The sequence below is a fragment of the Macrobrachium rosenbergii genome, chromosome 43 (genome assembly GCF_040412425.1).
Source record: "Macrobrachium rosenbergii isolate ZJJX-2024 chromosome 43, ASM4041242v1, whole genome shotgun sequence".
Taxonomy (NCBI): domain Eukaryota; kingdom Metazoa; phylum Arthropoda; class Malacostraca; order Decapoda; family Palaemonidae; genus Macrobrachium; species Macrobrachium rosenbergii.
Genome location: NC_089783.1, coordinates 22,856,676 through 22,871,624, shown reverse-complemented (window position 1 = coordinate 22,871,624; position 14,949 = coordinate 22,856,676). Strand labels below are relative to the sequence as shown.

Below are 14,949 nucleotides of genomic sequence, written 5' to 3'. Positions count from 1 at the left end.
TTTCCCGACTAGATTTGGCTTTCCTGAAGTTTTCTCTCATACGATTTTTATATTTTTGATGATTTATCTAGACAATATTAGTGATGTCAAGAGGCTTTTGTGCAGAACGGGAAGATTGCGTACGGTTCAAGAATATCTTTAGGGAATTTTACTCACTGTTGTCATTGCACTAATCTCGAGTCCCAGGGATTTCTTTTCACTGGGCGGTATTTTCTCATGGAAATATTAATTTTCTATTGTACTTAGCAAATTTACTCATATATGCAAAAATATAAGTTACCCGATAACTATATAAAAACGTTCATTGCTTTTCATAGTATCACATGAGTTCATGTATTTTATGGCACAGCAGTAATTAACAATATTCTGTTTACTGAAGAATCTTTAAGAAAGGAAGTGAATACATTACACGATTTTTAGAATAGATGAGAGAGAGAGAGAGAGAGAGAGAGAGAGAGAGAGAGAGAGTACACTTATTATTCAGTTATGATAAGTGTTCGAAAACAGTATATGAATATATTCCAGTAGAAATCCCAATTGTAAATCTTTGACCGGACCGGAACCAGCGCTCTCTAACATAAAAACCGCCTCCCTCGTGAAAAATAAAACTATTCTTTTTCTCCGAGTGATGAACGCTCGTGGAAAGAATATTATTGTAGCCTTTGGGACCCGACAAAAGAATTTCCCCTCCTCCTCCTTCCTCTCCCCCTCAACTAACTACATTCCATCTTCGCGTTTCAAGAAGGGAGAGGAGCAGGGACTCCGAGGGGAAGAAGGAGAGGCGGATCTCGGTTGCGAGGGTCGTAAAGTTAAGTCGTACCAGGCCGGTGACCCATAAGGGTAATGAGTTCTTTCTTTAGTAGTTTCGGGGAAGGGTGAGGGACTGGGTTGTGGAGGGGGGCATTAGGAGGGAATGGAGCTGAACAGTTAAGGGCATGGGTAGAAGAGTTTCCTTGGTCTCATGCTTGCTAGAAGTAAGGCGGAAGCCTCGTGACACCCGGCCATGCAGTAATCATTCATTCTCTGATCTGTTGTAATGAAAATGCGTCTTGTAAGATTACTCCAATTTCGGAAATATTAGTGACAGCAATTAATGAGTAGGCTTATTATTTAGTTTTCCACTGATTTCATGAGTTGTTTTTTTTATTTTTTGTATCAAAGGCTTAGGTTATCACTGAACGAAGTACATTGGAGTTACGATACTCGCACTATGGATTTTACGAATCCGTGGTACCATATATGTGTGAACTTGTGCAAATAAAAATTTACATAGCAATTTTGGAAAGTGATACGCCAACAATACTTGTACTTATTTTTAAACTACGCTTTGTAATTTTCTTATGGGAATACGTGCATAAATTCACGCAAAGAGACATACATACATAAATACAAATAGTGCACATGTGTGACAGCGTACATATTCAGATATTGCATTTTAGAATTTAGTGACAAATCTAAGGCATTCTCCTAGTTTATTATACGTTTATTGGAATCAGACTTTTCGTTGTTATTAAATGTCAACATTCCTTAAAGTATGTTATGGATGTATATTTAGGATTATGTATATGTATATATATATATATATATATATATATATATATATATATATATATATATATATATATATATATATATATATATATATATATATATATATATATATATAATCATAAATATACATCCATAACATAATATATATTTTATATACATTTATATATATAATTTACCTGTAAACATTCTTTAAAGTGTAAAAAGGAATAAGATTTGTCGATTTTCTGTAGTTCGTTTTGTAAAACACCTTACCGATTGAACAAATGTAAATTCATGAGAAAGGTACGGTGACTTGGGATCAAAATCTGGACCTCGGTAAATCATTAACTATTAAAGTTTTGGTTTTACATAAATGAATAATTAAATACATGCATGCGACCCCATGTATTATTTGATAATCAGTTTTGAGAATACTCCTCGTATATGCCAATTATCATCTGGGTGCCATAAAGGATAAACCGAAACAGGCAATGAATCAGATGAAGTGAATTCAACTCATTGTGTATAATTGTTTCATCTTCTCTCTCTCTCTCTCTCTCTCTCTCTCTCTCTCTCTCTCTCTCTCTCTCTCTCTCTCTCTCAGCCGGGAATTTTTCGTTGGATGAAAGTGAAGTAATTAACATCCCATTACGTTTCATTACCATCTTATTAAAAGTCGCGAAAACCTTCCTAAAGGCCAGCGTTGTTCCATTAAAAGTTACATTGCTTTCTCATTAGGCTAAAGGGAAAAAATGTCCCCGCTGAACTTCTTTTCTATTAAAAACCCGCCCTAGATAGTCTTTTGTTGCAGGAAAACAAGTATAAAATAAACTTTCGTATCTCTTGTAAATAACAACGGACTTATTAACCACTTGTTTTCATTAGACCATAAAGGCGTTTGATGTAAGATGTTTTTCTTTCATGGTTTCGTCATAAGAAAATGAGAAAAGTTATCAGCCTCTGAAAAAAAGAAGATGTTATTAGCGTGCTTCTTCGAAAACACAGGTGATACCAGGTTTCTTTAAAGAGTAATCTTTAAATTAAAAGGTCGGTTGAAAGGCGGATGCAAGGGAGATAATAAGAAGAATAAGAGACGGGGTGATAATGACAAGTCTGTTTCTTTAGACTTATCAGTCATATTGTTACAAAGCTCAGTTTGTTACAAGACAATATAATTAAAATGACATCGTTTTACAACTTAGGAGAGTTTCAATTTATTGTAATGTTATTTTGATTTATTGTCACCAGTTTCAAGGCTAGTAATTGAAAGGGTCTCAAGAGAGCTATCAAAATCCTTATTTATGACCTCCGCTTTTATAAAAAAGTTTTTCTGGACAAAGTGATGAATCACACTGAATCTCCTCCAGTCGGGAGACGTCGAAACATTTGTTGGCAGCAGTTGGAATTCTGAGGCACATGAATGCCTCTTGTTTTATAATCAGTGAGCTTGAAAACGAGTAGGATGATCAAAGATGACCTCCGGTTGTTTGCTTATTAAGTGCGATCAGTTGGAATACGTAAAGCATTGGTGGCCATTTTTAGTCACAGCTGTCTGGTTTGCTCACTGAAGAGGAAGGGAGACAGACCAGAGCGAGGGGAGGGCGAAACTGTCGTACGTATGGACAGGATTACATTTACTTGATGAAAAACCAAAAAACAGCAATATCTGTAAAAAAAGAAAAACAAGAAAATATGACAAAAGGAGTATAAATGAAGTACTGAATGGCAATTGAGATTAGAGAGAGAGCAAAGGAAAAGGCAAGAAGAAAGCTTGTCCCGCCTAAGAGAACTGGGGAGTGGAAAACAGGCGACTAAAGGGAGACTCTCGTCGAAAGTTTACACCGAAACCTTTCAAGACGGCCAGGTCTCTCCACCAAGACCACAATTTCCGGGTGGTTCCAAGGTCGAGCCTTTTATCAAAGGACGGAACGCCCGCCATCTCTATTTCTCATTTTCATCCTTTCCCTCTTCTTTCATTTTCTCGTAGGTCTTTGTTTTTTACAGTTGGCTGGTTCTGGGTTCCCTCGAGGGATTCAGAGTATATCTCTGATGAAAGAAATCGTATTTTTTTCTTATTTTCCAGGAATATTTTTGCTCAAGTTGCGCATTAATTGGCGATTTTGTGCTATTTTGCTTGTACTGGGTTATTAATGAATATGCATTTACTAGTTTACAAGACGCAACAGGTTTTATGAAGATACTGTTGATATGTTCTGAAACTGTACCTGAAGTCATAGACGTATTTGCTTATTTGTTTTTTTATACAAATTCATAAGTGAATTTAAACCAATATTCCCACATGGTTTTGAACACATTTTGAAAGTTGCTTTCTACTGCCCATAGAACTGATCTCGTAGGGTCTTTTACCCAAACAATCTCTCTCTCTCTCTCTCTCTCTCTCTCTCTCTCTCTCTCTCTCTCTCTCTCTCTCTCTCTCTCTCTCTCTCTCTCTCCCAAGCCATTCATCGCTGGGTAATCTCTGCATGTGGTCCCAAGGGATTGGGAATCCCCGGCATCTCTGCGGTTAGGCTAGCCAGCAAAAGCTCCCCATTCTTCTTCCAGGACACGAAAAATAAGATATGAAAATTGCAAATTTCACAGAAAGAAATAACGGATCCCGTTCTGTCTTATGCCACTGAATGAAGAAAATGTCCTCGTGTTAAGGGGGAGGTGAAAATAGGCTGATATGAATTCAGGAGCAGAGGTGACTAAAGGAGCGTTATGTTATGTGACGTTGGTTGAGCTAAGGACCAGAGATGAGAGTTTCTGGACCTTGCGTTCATATGAAGGAGGTAGTTAGCTATGATATAGTATCAAGAAAACAGAAGGGTATTAAATGAAATGGGGAGAGTGTGTGTTTTACAGGTTTGAAAAAATGCCCCATTAATGAACCTGTGGTGGCGATATAAGAGTATGACCATCGTAGTCCTGCGTGTCCTGGAGGCGACCACAAGGACTACTGCTCTCTTGGCGGTTCTAGTCAAGGGCTACAACCGCCGCCAAGAACTCTGGTTGACAACTGCAAGGGCATGCGGTCCTAAAAAAACCATATCTAAAATTTTAAACCGTGCCGTATACGTTTAGGAAGCCGGATAAGCATAGTTGGAGAAGACGCATCAAGGCAACCGACCCCTTAAGAAAGCGGTGGTGATGAAGAAGAAGGGCTTCATAAAAATGGAGTGAAAATGATAAGGACTGCTGAGGGTAGAGTCGCGTGAGCAAGAAACTGTGTGGCCATTTGACATTTTCATGAAAAAGAGAAAGAGACAAAGAAGGCTCCATTGCTGCATATTTGATTTTCTTCTGCATCAAAATGAACTCGCTCTAGGAATACCTGTGGCATGTTTTCTTAACTAATTCAGCCAAGCATAAAAACATGACTTACTTGATTACAATAAGATTTGTACGCGTTTGGAAAATGTGGCAGGTCATTTGTTTCAATGCCAGTAGTTTATACCTTCTTGCAAGGGATGAAAATCAATGCTACGTCACATGCTTCTTTGCTATTTTGATTTGGCCAATTTTAGATGAATACTTGTGTAAAGTTTTGCTGAATTTGTGTTGTAATAGGAAACAAATTTCGGTGATTGACAAAACAGGGCGATGGATTTGGGAGAAGTGGAAACAGTTTTCATTTAGTTTACTGTCACGATGATCAATCGCTTATACATCGCCATAACTGAAATTTCGATACAAACTTACCATGATGGTCAATTTAATTCCAGATTACTAAATAGTTTTTCCAGCTTGTTTTGAAGGCTTATGCAGCATATGATATTACAAAAGAAATGGCTAGAACCATTTTTCTTATCATGTATAAGCCTTGAAAAGTCAGAAAAAAAAATTATTTTAGCAATCTGGAATTATAATGATATCATAGAAAATTTTCATTGAAATTTCAGTTTTGGTGATGTAGTAGGAGTTAGCAGTGCCTTTATTATAAGTAGTTAGTGCCGTTATAACATTCAACAGTAATTTCCGAAGTGTAAGTTTTTACAAACCAAACAATGCTTATTCCTTAAGAGTCTTGCAACTTCGAAGTTTGTTCATTATATGGGACTCCTTCTGTAATACACTTCGTAGACGGATACGACCTAACTTTCTGAAGGCAGTTGGGATGCCATGACCTCTACGAAAATCTCGGGGCTTTGAAGGGATTACGAAAGCTCTTAGTTCTCTTGGTGTTCTTGCCAAATGCAATGAAATTACAGCGCGAGTGAGATACTTCCAAATCCCCTACACTGCTCGAAGATAGCCTTTAGAGCTGAGGCATTAGAACTGTCTTTGCAATTTTAGGCGTACTTTGGCTTTCACTAAAGCCAGGCCAAGTTGATAAGGCCTATATAAAAAAAGGAAAAGACTGCCTGATTCATTCATACACGATATAGGCGTTACTGTGGATATTAAGATGGTTATTTATTTATAAATAAATAGTTATGAAATGGGCCAAAATCAGAAGACATACTACACACTGATCTGAAAATCTTTACCGTAACCAAGTCTGTGACTGTATACAAATATAATATACACACAAAAGAGTATGTATCTGCAAATAGTTACAGACTTGGTTGCGGTACAATTTTTTCGGATCAGTTCTGGGCATGCAAGTATCTGGAGAGGAAACGGTTGAAAACAGAACCCGTGTAACAGATTGGTCGAGATATCTACTTTAAAACACCACAAGGCACGCCCGTAATATATTTTCATATCTACGGTATTTGATATCTGCATGTTAGTTTCCCCAGGGAATATAATCATATAGAATGCTAATACCCCCTCTCTCTCTCTCTCTCTCTCTCTCTCTCTCTCTCTCTCTCTCTCTCTCTCTCTCTCTCTCTCTCTCTCTCTCTCTCGGCAAAGGAAGACCCCTTTCCTTACTTTATGGTAGCTGAATTGCGCTGCAATTCCCGTGTTTTGCAGGAGTATTATCAGATTCTCATTCTGTATAGGGGAGGGTAATATTGGTTTGCGGTGGCTGAATTCGACTGTAATTACTTTTAAATCGTCTTAATGACAAAGAAATTAGAAAGCTGTTCACTTTCTTTCACTGAGAAGATTAGAAATTCCTTCTCCGTGTTTGTTAGTCTTTGAGGTAAATTGCCCCACACTTTCCATTTAAGAGATACGTTGGACTACTATTAAACAGATACCACAGACAACCGCTATTCCATTTTATTACAAGGAGAGGTTAGAGGCACTCTATCTGATTTTGGGCAAAAATTAAATATATATATATATATATATATATATATATATATATATATATATATATATATATATATATATATATATATATATATATATATATATATATATATATATATATATATATATGTATGTATATATATACACATAACATATATATAATTTATATCTATGTATATTGTGTATAGACATAAATATACATATGTATATAATATATATATTATATATATATATATATATATATGTGTGTGTGTGTGTGTGTTTTTGATTATGAACGTTAGGCTTCCTTTTTTATTTCTCGGAGCTGAATGAAGCTATTTTTCTCAACTGCTAAATGAAAATTAGTATGTATTTATGAAGTTAGGCCTTCACTGTCGCTTTTTATAGTAAAATATAAGTGTCTTAGGGTTGCGTGATGTATTTTCCCATTTGATTTTACTTGATTTGGTTTACTTATCCTGTTCCATAACTGTGGATTATATTTACAGTATTTATGTTTCAAAATAGAAAATTAACATTCTCACTATTTTCTGTAAGCCACGAATAGTTGCAATTTGATTCTGTATTAAAATAGCGAGATTCTGTTGTCTTCATTTTTAGATTACAGTTAGATTGGACTGTTACTCCTCTTATTATAATCAGAGGAAGATCGTCTTCCACTAGGGACATATGCGAAATCTCACCAAGCCTGTTCAAATATTTCCTTAATAATAGGATTTGAAACCTGACAAGAACATAAAATATTAGACTATATATCTTTAAAGTATCTATAATGTTTTCTCAGCTGTGATAGTAGCACCTCAAATTATTGGACTAAGATTTGCATGTTCTGAGGCGTTAGGAAATGGAATGGAAAATGTTTACATTTCTTCCTAACGCCAGAACTAATCTGTACATTTTTCTTTCATAACAACATTATCCATCCATTACTATGGACAGAATATCTCCTCATTTAGATCATTAGATTTTCAGTATTTTCATGCCATGGCAAGATTTGTTTCTGACTTTATTTTTTGCGACAAAGAATTAAATTTCGTTTTATCAAACCCTCAAATTGAAAGGAAATAATCTATACTTTCGTTTGAGTAAACTTTTAAATGGCACATATGGTAGGTAGGTGCCATTTAAATGTGCACGACAATTCCTATAGTGTCACTGGAATACGGCAATGAATGTTTTACCTTTGTCGTAATATATGGGTCTCTCTCTCTCTCTCTCTCTCTCTCTCTCTCTCTCTCTCTCTCTCTCTCTCTCTCTCTCTCTCTCTCTGAATCCAACAGAGAACAAAAGAGTGAATGAAAGAAATTGTGGCTGATAGATTAATTAAAATACTTCATCTTCACGATTAAAATATCTGTAATACTCTTTCAACTCTAAAATTGTCGGCCAAGATGGTTCTGCCATCGACTGATTCTAACAAAGGAACCGAAAACCTCCAGTTTGAAGTATGTTACGTAAGTGACGGTAACCTCGATAGTTTTCCCGCGCTACAAAAAGCGAGCGGTAAATGCCTTTGAAGTTTTTGGGGAAAATATCCAAGAAATAAATCCTCTCTAATGTAGGCGAAAGATCATTAAGGCGTTAACACACAAGGCTAGTTTTTTCCTCAGCTTGAATAGCGTTCTACTTGTTTGCTCTTCGGGAACCAGGGCAAAATAATAGGAAATATGAAGTATTTCTAGTAAACTTTGAAGGAAGGTTGACCATTAGCAGACGGCAAAATGACGAAAGTTAATTTAGAGCCCAATAAAGAAAGTCTTTTAAGAAAGTCAACAACCAGTCGATTAGGCGTCACTGAATGATTGAAGAACGGATTTTAAATGACAGCAGAAGTTCTTCCTGATTCAGGAACCATCCTAATAAATTTAATTATTATCCGAACAAACTTTCTCAAAAACTCTTTCAGAAAGGGTTAGAATTATTTGATGATGTGAACACACCATGGGACACAAGAGCTCAGGAGAAAATTGGAGGAAAGATGGAAAAGTACCAAGATCTCAAGATGGAAAAAATAGTGCCTATCATCCTATAGAAGCAATCCCAGACCTCAGGAGGAACCTGAGAACTGGATTTGCAGTCATTGAACCAGGCTTCTTCAGAGGTATACTGCTGGCCACTGCAAGAATAATTAGGAATTTGAATCCTCAAAAAGTTGGATAGTGGGGTTCATATCCTCAGGAAGTAAGTTGCAGAACGGATCCTGACTCTCTGATACCAAACTATTAGCTTGTGAAAAAATAAATGACATGAGGCAGTATATGTTATTTGTCTAAAATCACTTTTAAGGTATTAATGATATTGATAAGTCCATAATCGATGTAGATGAGCATAATATTTATCAGCATGTGCAGGTAGAGAGATCCTTAAATGTGACATCCAGGCGATTATTTTCCAGCTAATTTCATGCCACAGTTCATCTTCCAGTTTCCATGGTTCAATGCGTGTTTGTGTACATGTAGGAAAACTTCCAACCATCCTCTGGTTTTCATTTCTTTGGGAATTTCTCGAAGTGGCAGTCCTTGAAACGTAACCATTTGAAATAGTAAATTTATTATGGTAAGTTAGTCTGCGTAATAACTATCCTTTGCATTAAGATATGTCAGTATATTAGCTTGTGATATATGTTTGTTAAGGAACAAGTATTGCCATTAGAGCGGAAGAAGTTGGTATTTGATATCCTAAAGTTTGCGTAGGTCTTTGAAACAAAGCAATTTTACTCATTTAATTTTTAAAAACATTTCGTAAACAGATCGAGGATTTTTCCCTAAGAATTGATCGGCGTGTACTGTTGAGAGATGATCTGATGTAAAATATAAAAAAAATATCTCTCTCTCTCTCTCTCTCTCTCTCTCTCTCTCTCTCTCTCTCTTTTGTCGGGATGAGGAACTCACCGTGAGATCGTATTTCCCAAGAGTCGAAGATTTTATGTAACCAGACGGTAGCGAGGGAGTAAAATCCTCGACTGTGATAATAATGGAAGCGCCTTGCCGGATTTTACGTTTTTCATATTTTTTATTTTTATATTGTACCCAGTCAGACCTGATTTTCAAGATATGAATGAAGAGACCAGAGGTAAAGGTAATAGAGTAATGATTTCTTTCGTATCAAGGATAGAAAAAGTATTCAAATTTATTGATATGCTTTTGAAAATATATTGTTTTGCAAGACGCTGAAAAAGAGGGGGAAGTGTTGGAATGACATCTTATATTGTGACCTGTTCTGCTATATTTATATAGAATTATCTCATGATTAGGTATAGAAATTTTCTGAGGCATCTGTTTTTGGAAACGATTGAATTACATCAGTCAATTAAAAAACAATTTTGAATTACACCTGTCATTGATCCGTGACTCAGTATTGACCAAGTATAACAAGTGAAGATAACTGTCAATTTTTTTAAAAGTTAGGATTTGCATCCATCTTATCGTATTTTTTTATTATTTTACTAATTTTCTTGTCTTTCACGTCTTCTGGTCGAGAGGTTAGCGAACGCACTGAATTATTGCAGTCTCAGGTTCGTTAAATATTTAAATCTTAACCTACACAATCAAGCAGTTTTAAACGAGAAATTTTATCTATCTCTTGTGAGCGGTTCCATCTTATGATGATGGTCTGCTCAGAATAACCGTTTTTCGACCTCATAGTATCGCTGTCAGCGAGATCTGAATTTTGACTTCATCTTTGTTGTCAAAAACCATCCAAGTCACATGGAAAAAATAATGAAGAGGAAAAACACTTCCTAGAGTTTAACTTCCCATCCATCCTTTTTACCTCACTTAAGCTGAAAGATCAAGTGAGCTTTTGTAATCAAGGTTGCCGGCGTCCATGTATGCATGTGCGTGTTATGGAAAACGTTTAAATTTTTTACTTCTCCAGGGCCGGTTGACCTGTTTCAACCAAGTTTGGCATAAAACATCCTGAGGTAAATGATATTCAAGTTGCCCAAAAATGGAGCGAAAGATGATTAAGAAATAGTGAAACTAGGTTGGGCGGGGGTCGTCATTTGAAAATCTTTAGACATACTGAACCATAGATGGCAAAACTTTTACATCTTTGTGTAGTGTAGTTTCAGGTTTCTTCAAACCATGGGCCCAGGAGCCAGGAGGGATAATAGGGGTCCAAAGTTTTTCAAAGGAGTACGAAAGAGGAAATATTATAACAGAAACTTATCCTTAGGCTATATGAATATCAAGGTGAGCCATTGAGCACTGTGACCCCTGACGCCTCTTTTCAAACTCTTCTTTCTTAGTTACCTCCTTATTATTATTATTATTATTATTATTATTATTATTATTATTATTATTATTATTATTATTATTATTATTATTATCATCACCAACCTGCTTATAAGAATACAATAAGAAAAATACAGAAGACTGTATAAAGTGAATACCGTTAAAACAATGATTATTATTCTGGAAAAAAACATTTCTTCGTGTAGTAAAGACATCATTATTATTATGATTATTATGATCATTAGTCAAGAAAACCGATTCTTTTACTCTGGTAGATATTTAAGCTCGTTGGATATTTTGTACCTAACGAAGAAATATAAGCACTGATGGGTTTCCGGAGCGATAAAATACTCATTATTTATTGGAAAGAGGAACCTCGTTCCCAGTCAAAAGGGAGAGAAAGAGAATGAGAGGATAATACACCAGGGCAGATTGCTGCCAAGAAACTCCTTTGCAAATAACGACATCAAAAACCTTTGTGTCTGCGGTTCCGAAATGTGGACCGGTTATGGAATACGGCTTTCAAGGTCCTCACAAAAATTGGTTCTGGAACACTAACCACGTTTGTATGTCTTAAGCCTGTTTTCGTATGTTTTGTCTGTATATAATAATAATAATAATAATAATAATAATAATAATTATTATTATTTTAGGGATTTTATGGTAAACTGAACGCTCTCTGTACTTATTTAAATTAACCTTGATTTAAGCTAAAGAGGGAAACATTATGTAATTCATGCAAAACTTGAAAACTATCTCAAAAACTGGTATCCTAGTTGCACAGGAGAGAGAGAGAGAGAGAGAGAGAGAGAGAGAGAGAGAGAGAGAGAGAGAGAGAGAGACTCAACGGTAAACAGAGGAGGGATGGGGGAGAGAGAGTATAATGGCTCGATTTGAAGACTCCTTTGAGTAAATCTTTTCGTATTGTTTCTCACCACGACCTCACTTCTCCATTATTCATGTGGTTCTCATTCACCTTTCACCCGACTCCCCATCCACGCCTCTCGCATAAAAGCCTCTTCTCTGACAGAAACGCCTTCATCATATGGATGTAGTACTCATCCCATCCCTACCCTCTCTCTCTCTCTCTCTCTCTCTCTCTCTCTCTCTCTCTCTCTCTCTCTCTCTCTCTCTCTCTCTCTCTCACCCAGGGAAATGTAATCTACATTAAATAAGCAGGAGAGTCCGAAATAAAAGAGTTCCAAGGCCCATTTTTGTTGAGAAGTGGGCACGTTTATGGCCCATACATTACTTCTGCGCCAACTAAAATCCTGGCATATCAGTTAACCTAAAAAAACAACGACGATGCGATTTTGTTTTTCCCATCGAGGCGTTATCGTTTCTCTCTTTCGTTTTATGGCGGAGGCTCTTGGTTCATCTGCTTCTGGGATGTGGATCCCTTCTCTTCAAAGTACACATACACATGCTGATATATATATATATATATATATATATATATATATATATATATATATATATATATATATATATATATATATAAAATATTAATTTTCATGGTCTACATATTTTGTTTTGGAGGCCATTCTATCGGCCCTATATTCCTTAATATACAGTATATACATATATATATATATATATATATATATATATATATATATATATATATATATATATATATATATATATATATATATATATATATATATATTATATATATATATGTGTGTGTGTGTGTCCATCTGTCTGTCTATCTTTATATCATATATACACTGTATATGTATATATAGTGTATGTATATATACATATGATTACATACACATATATATGTGTGTACAGTTGTGAGTGTGGTTATTGTTATGTTTTTTCTTGTGTTTCTTAAATCCGAAGAGTTAGTCTGCTTAGGCATGGTTAACGTCACTCTGTGGTAAAACCTGATACAGATGCCATCAGTACAGTCAGTACTCGTAAATATTCATGAAAATCCTGCCAGCGTTATTTAACCAGATTTTTGTCGACATTTTTTCTTAATTTGAACTTCTAACGTCAGACTTATCAAAAATGAAAAACACCGGTAAACAACTAGTTATCGTTTTAACACAGCTTGGAATAGCGACAACCTTATTTTGAACTACTGTACTTAAAAAAGTATTCAGAAATATCGAGGAGGATATATCAGGAATTTCCCATTAATCTTTGTTTTACTACGACTTGCCTAAATTCGGATGGGACCGTTCGTTTGAGCCTACTTTATCGATTTAAATGGCCTACGTCCTGTTTCTTAATTTGAAAATGCGAGACCCTCTCATAGTTCTGAATGCAGTTGACTGAGGAATGGCTGTTGGACAATGCCAGAAGGAATTATGCATTAAATGTCAGAAAGATGTAGTTTTGGGAGCATCTTTTTCTGGCTATGATTGATAATAAACAGTTTTATTTTTACACTTATTCTTTGAACTTGTGGTTGGACAAGTAACCCTAAGCATAGCAGCCGCGACAGGGCCTTTTCATCATCAGCACCATTATTATCATTATTGTTATTATCGTCATTCCGATGACTAAATTCTTAGCATGGTATATAAGACTTGAATCCATGTTAAGAATATTGAGTATTATGTTGTATTTAATAGAAATTGTTACCAGTAACTTGTATATATTGAGAACAATTGTTTGATATCATAAAATAGGTGAGCACCAGCACCTTTCACATTTGCCGAAGCTCTCTCTCCCGTCCCATATTTCAGGAAACTAAAATGATTTAGAATACCCATTTGGAATACCAGTTGGCAGAATTCTCTTTCCCCTTTGCCTGACAAGGATGGGAGGCTTATGCTCTGGTTGGGAATATGCAGCGCTGAAGCATGCATGGGTGACCTTTGAAAAAGGGTCTTTGCAATATTCACAAATCCTTTCGCTCTCTGTGAGTGTATGCAGGAAAGGCTCTCTCTCTCTCTCTCTCTCTCTCTCTCTCTCTCAGACTGTTTCGTCACGATTATAATTATGCAAAAGAGATTTTTTGTGGCCAGTCGTAATGCATAAAATCAGAGTACCTCCCCATTACAGAAACATTAATAGTTCTTCGAATGTAACGATTTCTCGTTAACAAAAGGCACAGAGGGGCGGGAGAGAGAGAGAGAGAGAGAGAGAGAGAGAGAGAGAGAGAGAGAGAGAGAGAGAGAGAGAGAGAGAAGAGATTATTTTTCCTGCTGAGCTAGCTCTTCTTTTCGTATAGAAAGCGATTAGTGAATTATCTAACGAAGCCGATTTCTTCCCTTTTTCCAAATTTTCTCTTTTCAGGTCCGCTGAATATGGTTTTTTTCGCGGGGGGCGGGCGGGTTGTGGCGGTGGGACGCAAATTTGATGATATTATGAAGAAAAATTCAGCATTAAAACAGTAAAATATAAACGAAGAATTAAGAGGGGTAAAATATTACATGTAAGAAAAAATATCAACTATCTGGATGAAATGCATTCCTTTAAATACAGGCATGATTTTTTCGGAACTAGTACCTACAAGTGTTCGAGAAGAAATGATAATCAGAAAATAGTACTTTATTTTATCTACTATGTATCATTAACTGATATAGCTATGATTATCCTGATAATTGTATGTGAGTTTCTTATGATATTGCGTACTCACATTATATATATATATATATATATATATATATATATATATATATATATATATATATATATATATATATATATATATATATATATATATACGTGTGTGTGTGTGTTTATGTATGTAATACATATGTATATTATATATAATATATATATATTGTGTGTATGATATATATACATATATATGTATATATATGTATGTGTATATATATATATACATATATATGTTTGTGTGTGTGTATGTATGTGTCTATGGTTGGGGGGTTTTGTGTATTGAAACGTCCTGGTACTTCCACGTCTATCACTTTTCTTTATGACTGTGCCTCTCTCTTTCCTATCATATGCCTAGACCATCTTTTTTTTGAGGTCTTTGTTTATCATCTAGTCTAAA

The 14,949-nt window shown here is 35.5% G+C and overlaps 1 protein-coding gene across 1 annotated transcript in view; it reads right to left on the bottom strand.

The window, feature by feature from the left end:
- LOC136828653 (G-protein coupled receptor 6-like) overlaps nt 1-14,949 on the bottom strand; it is an 81,046-nt gene that overhangs the window by 32,011 nt on the left and 34,086 nt on the right. The window lies entirely within an intron of this gene.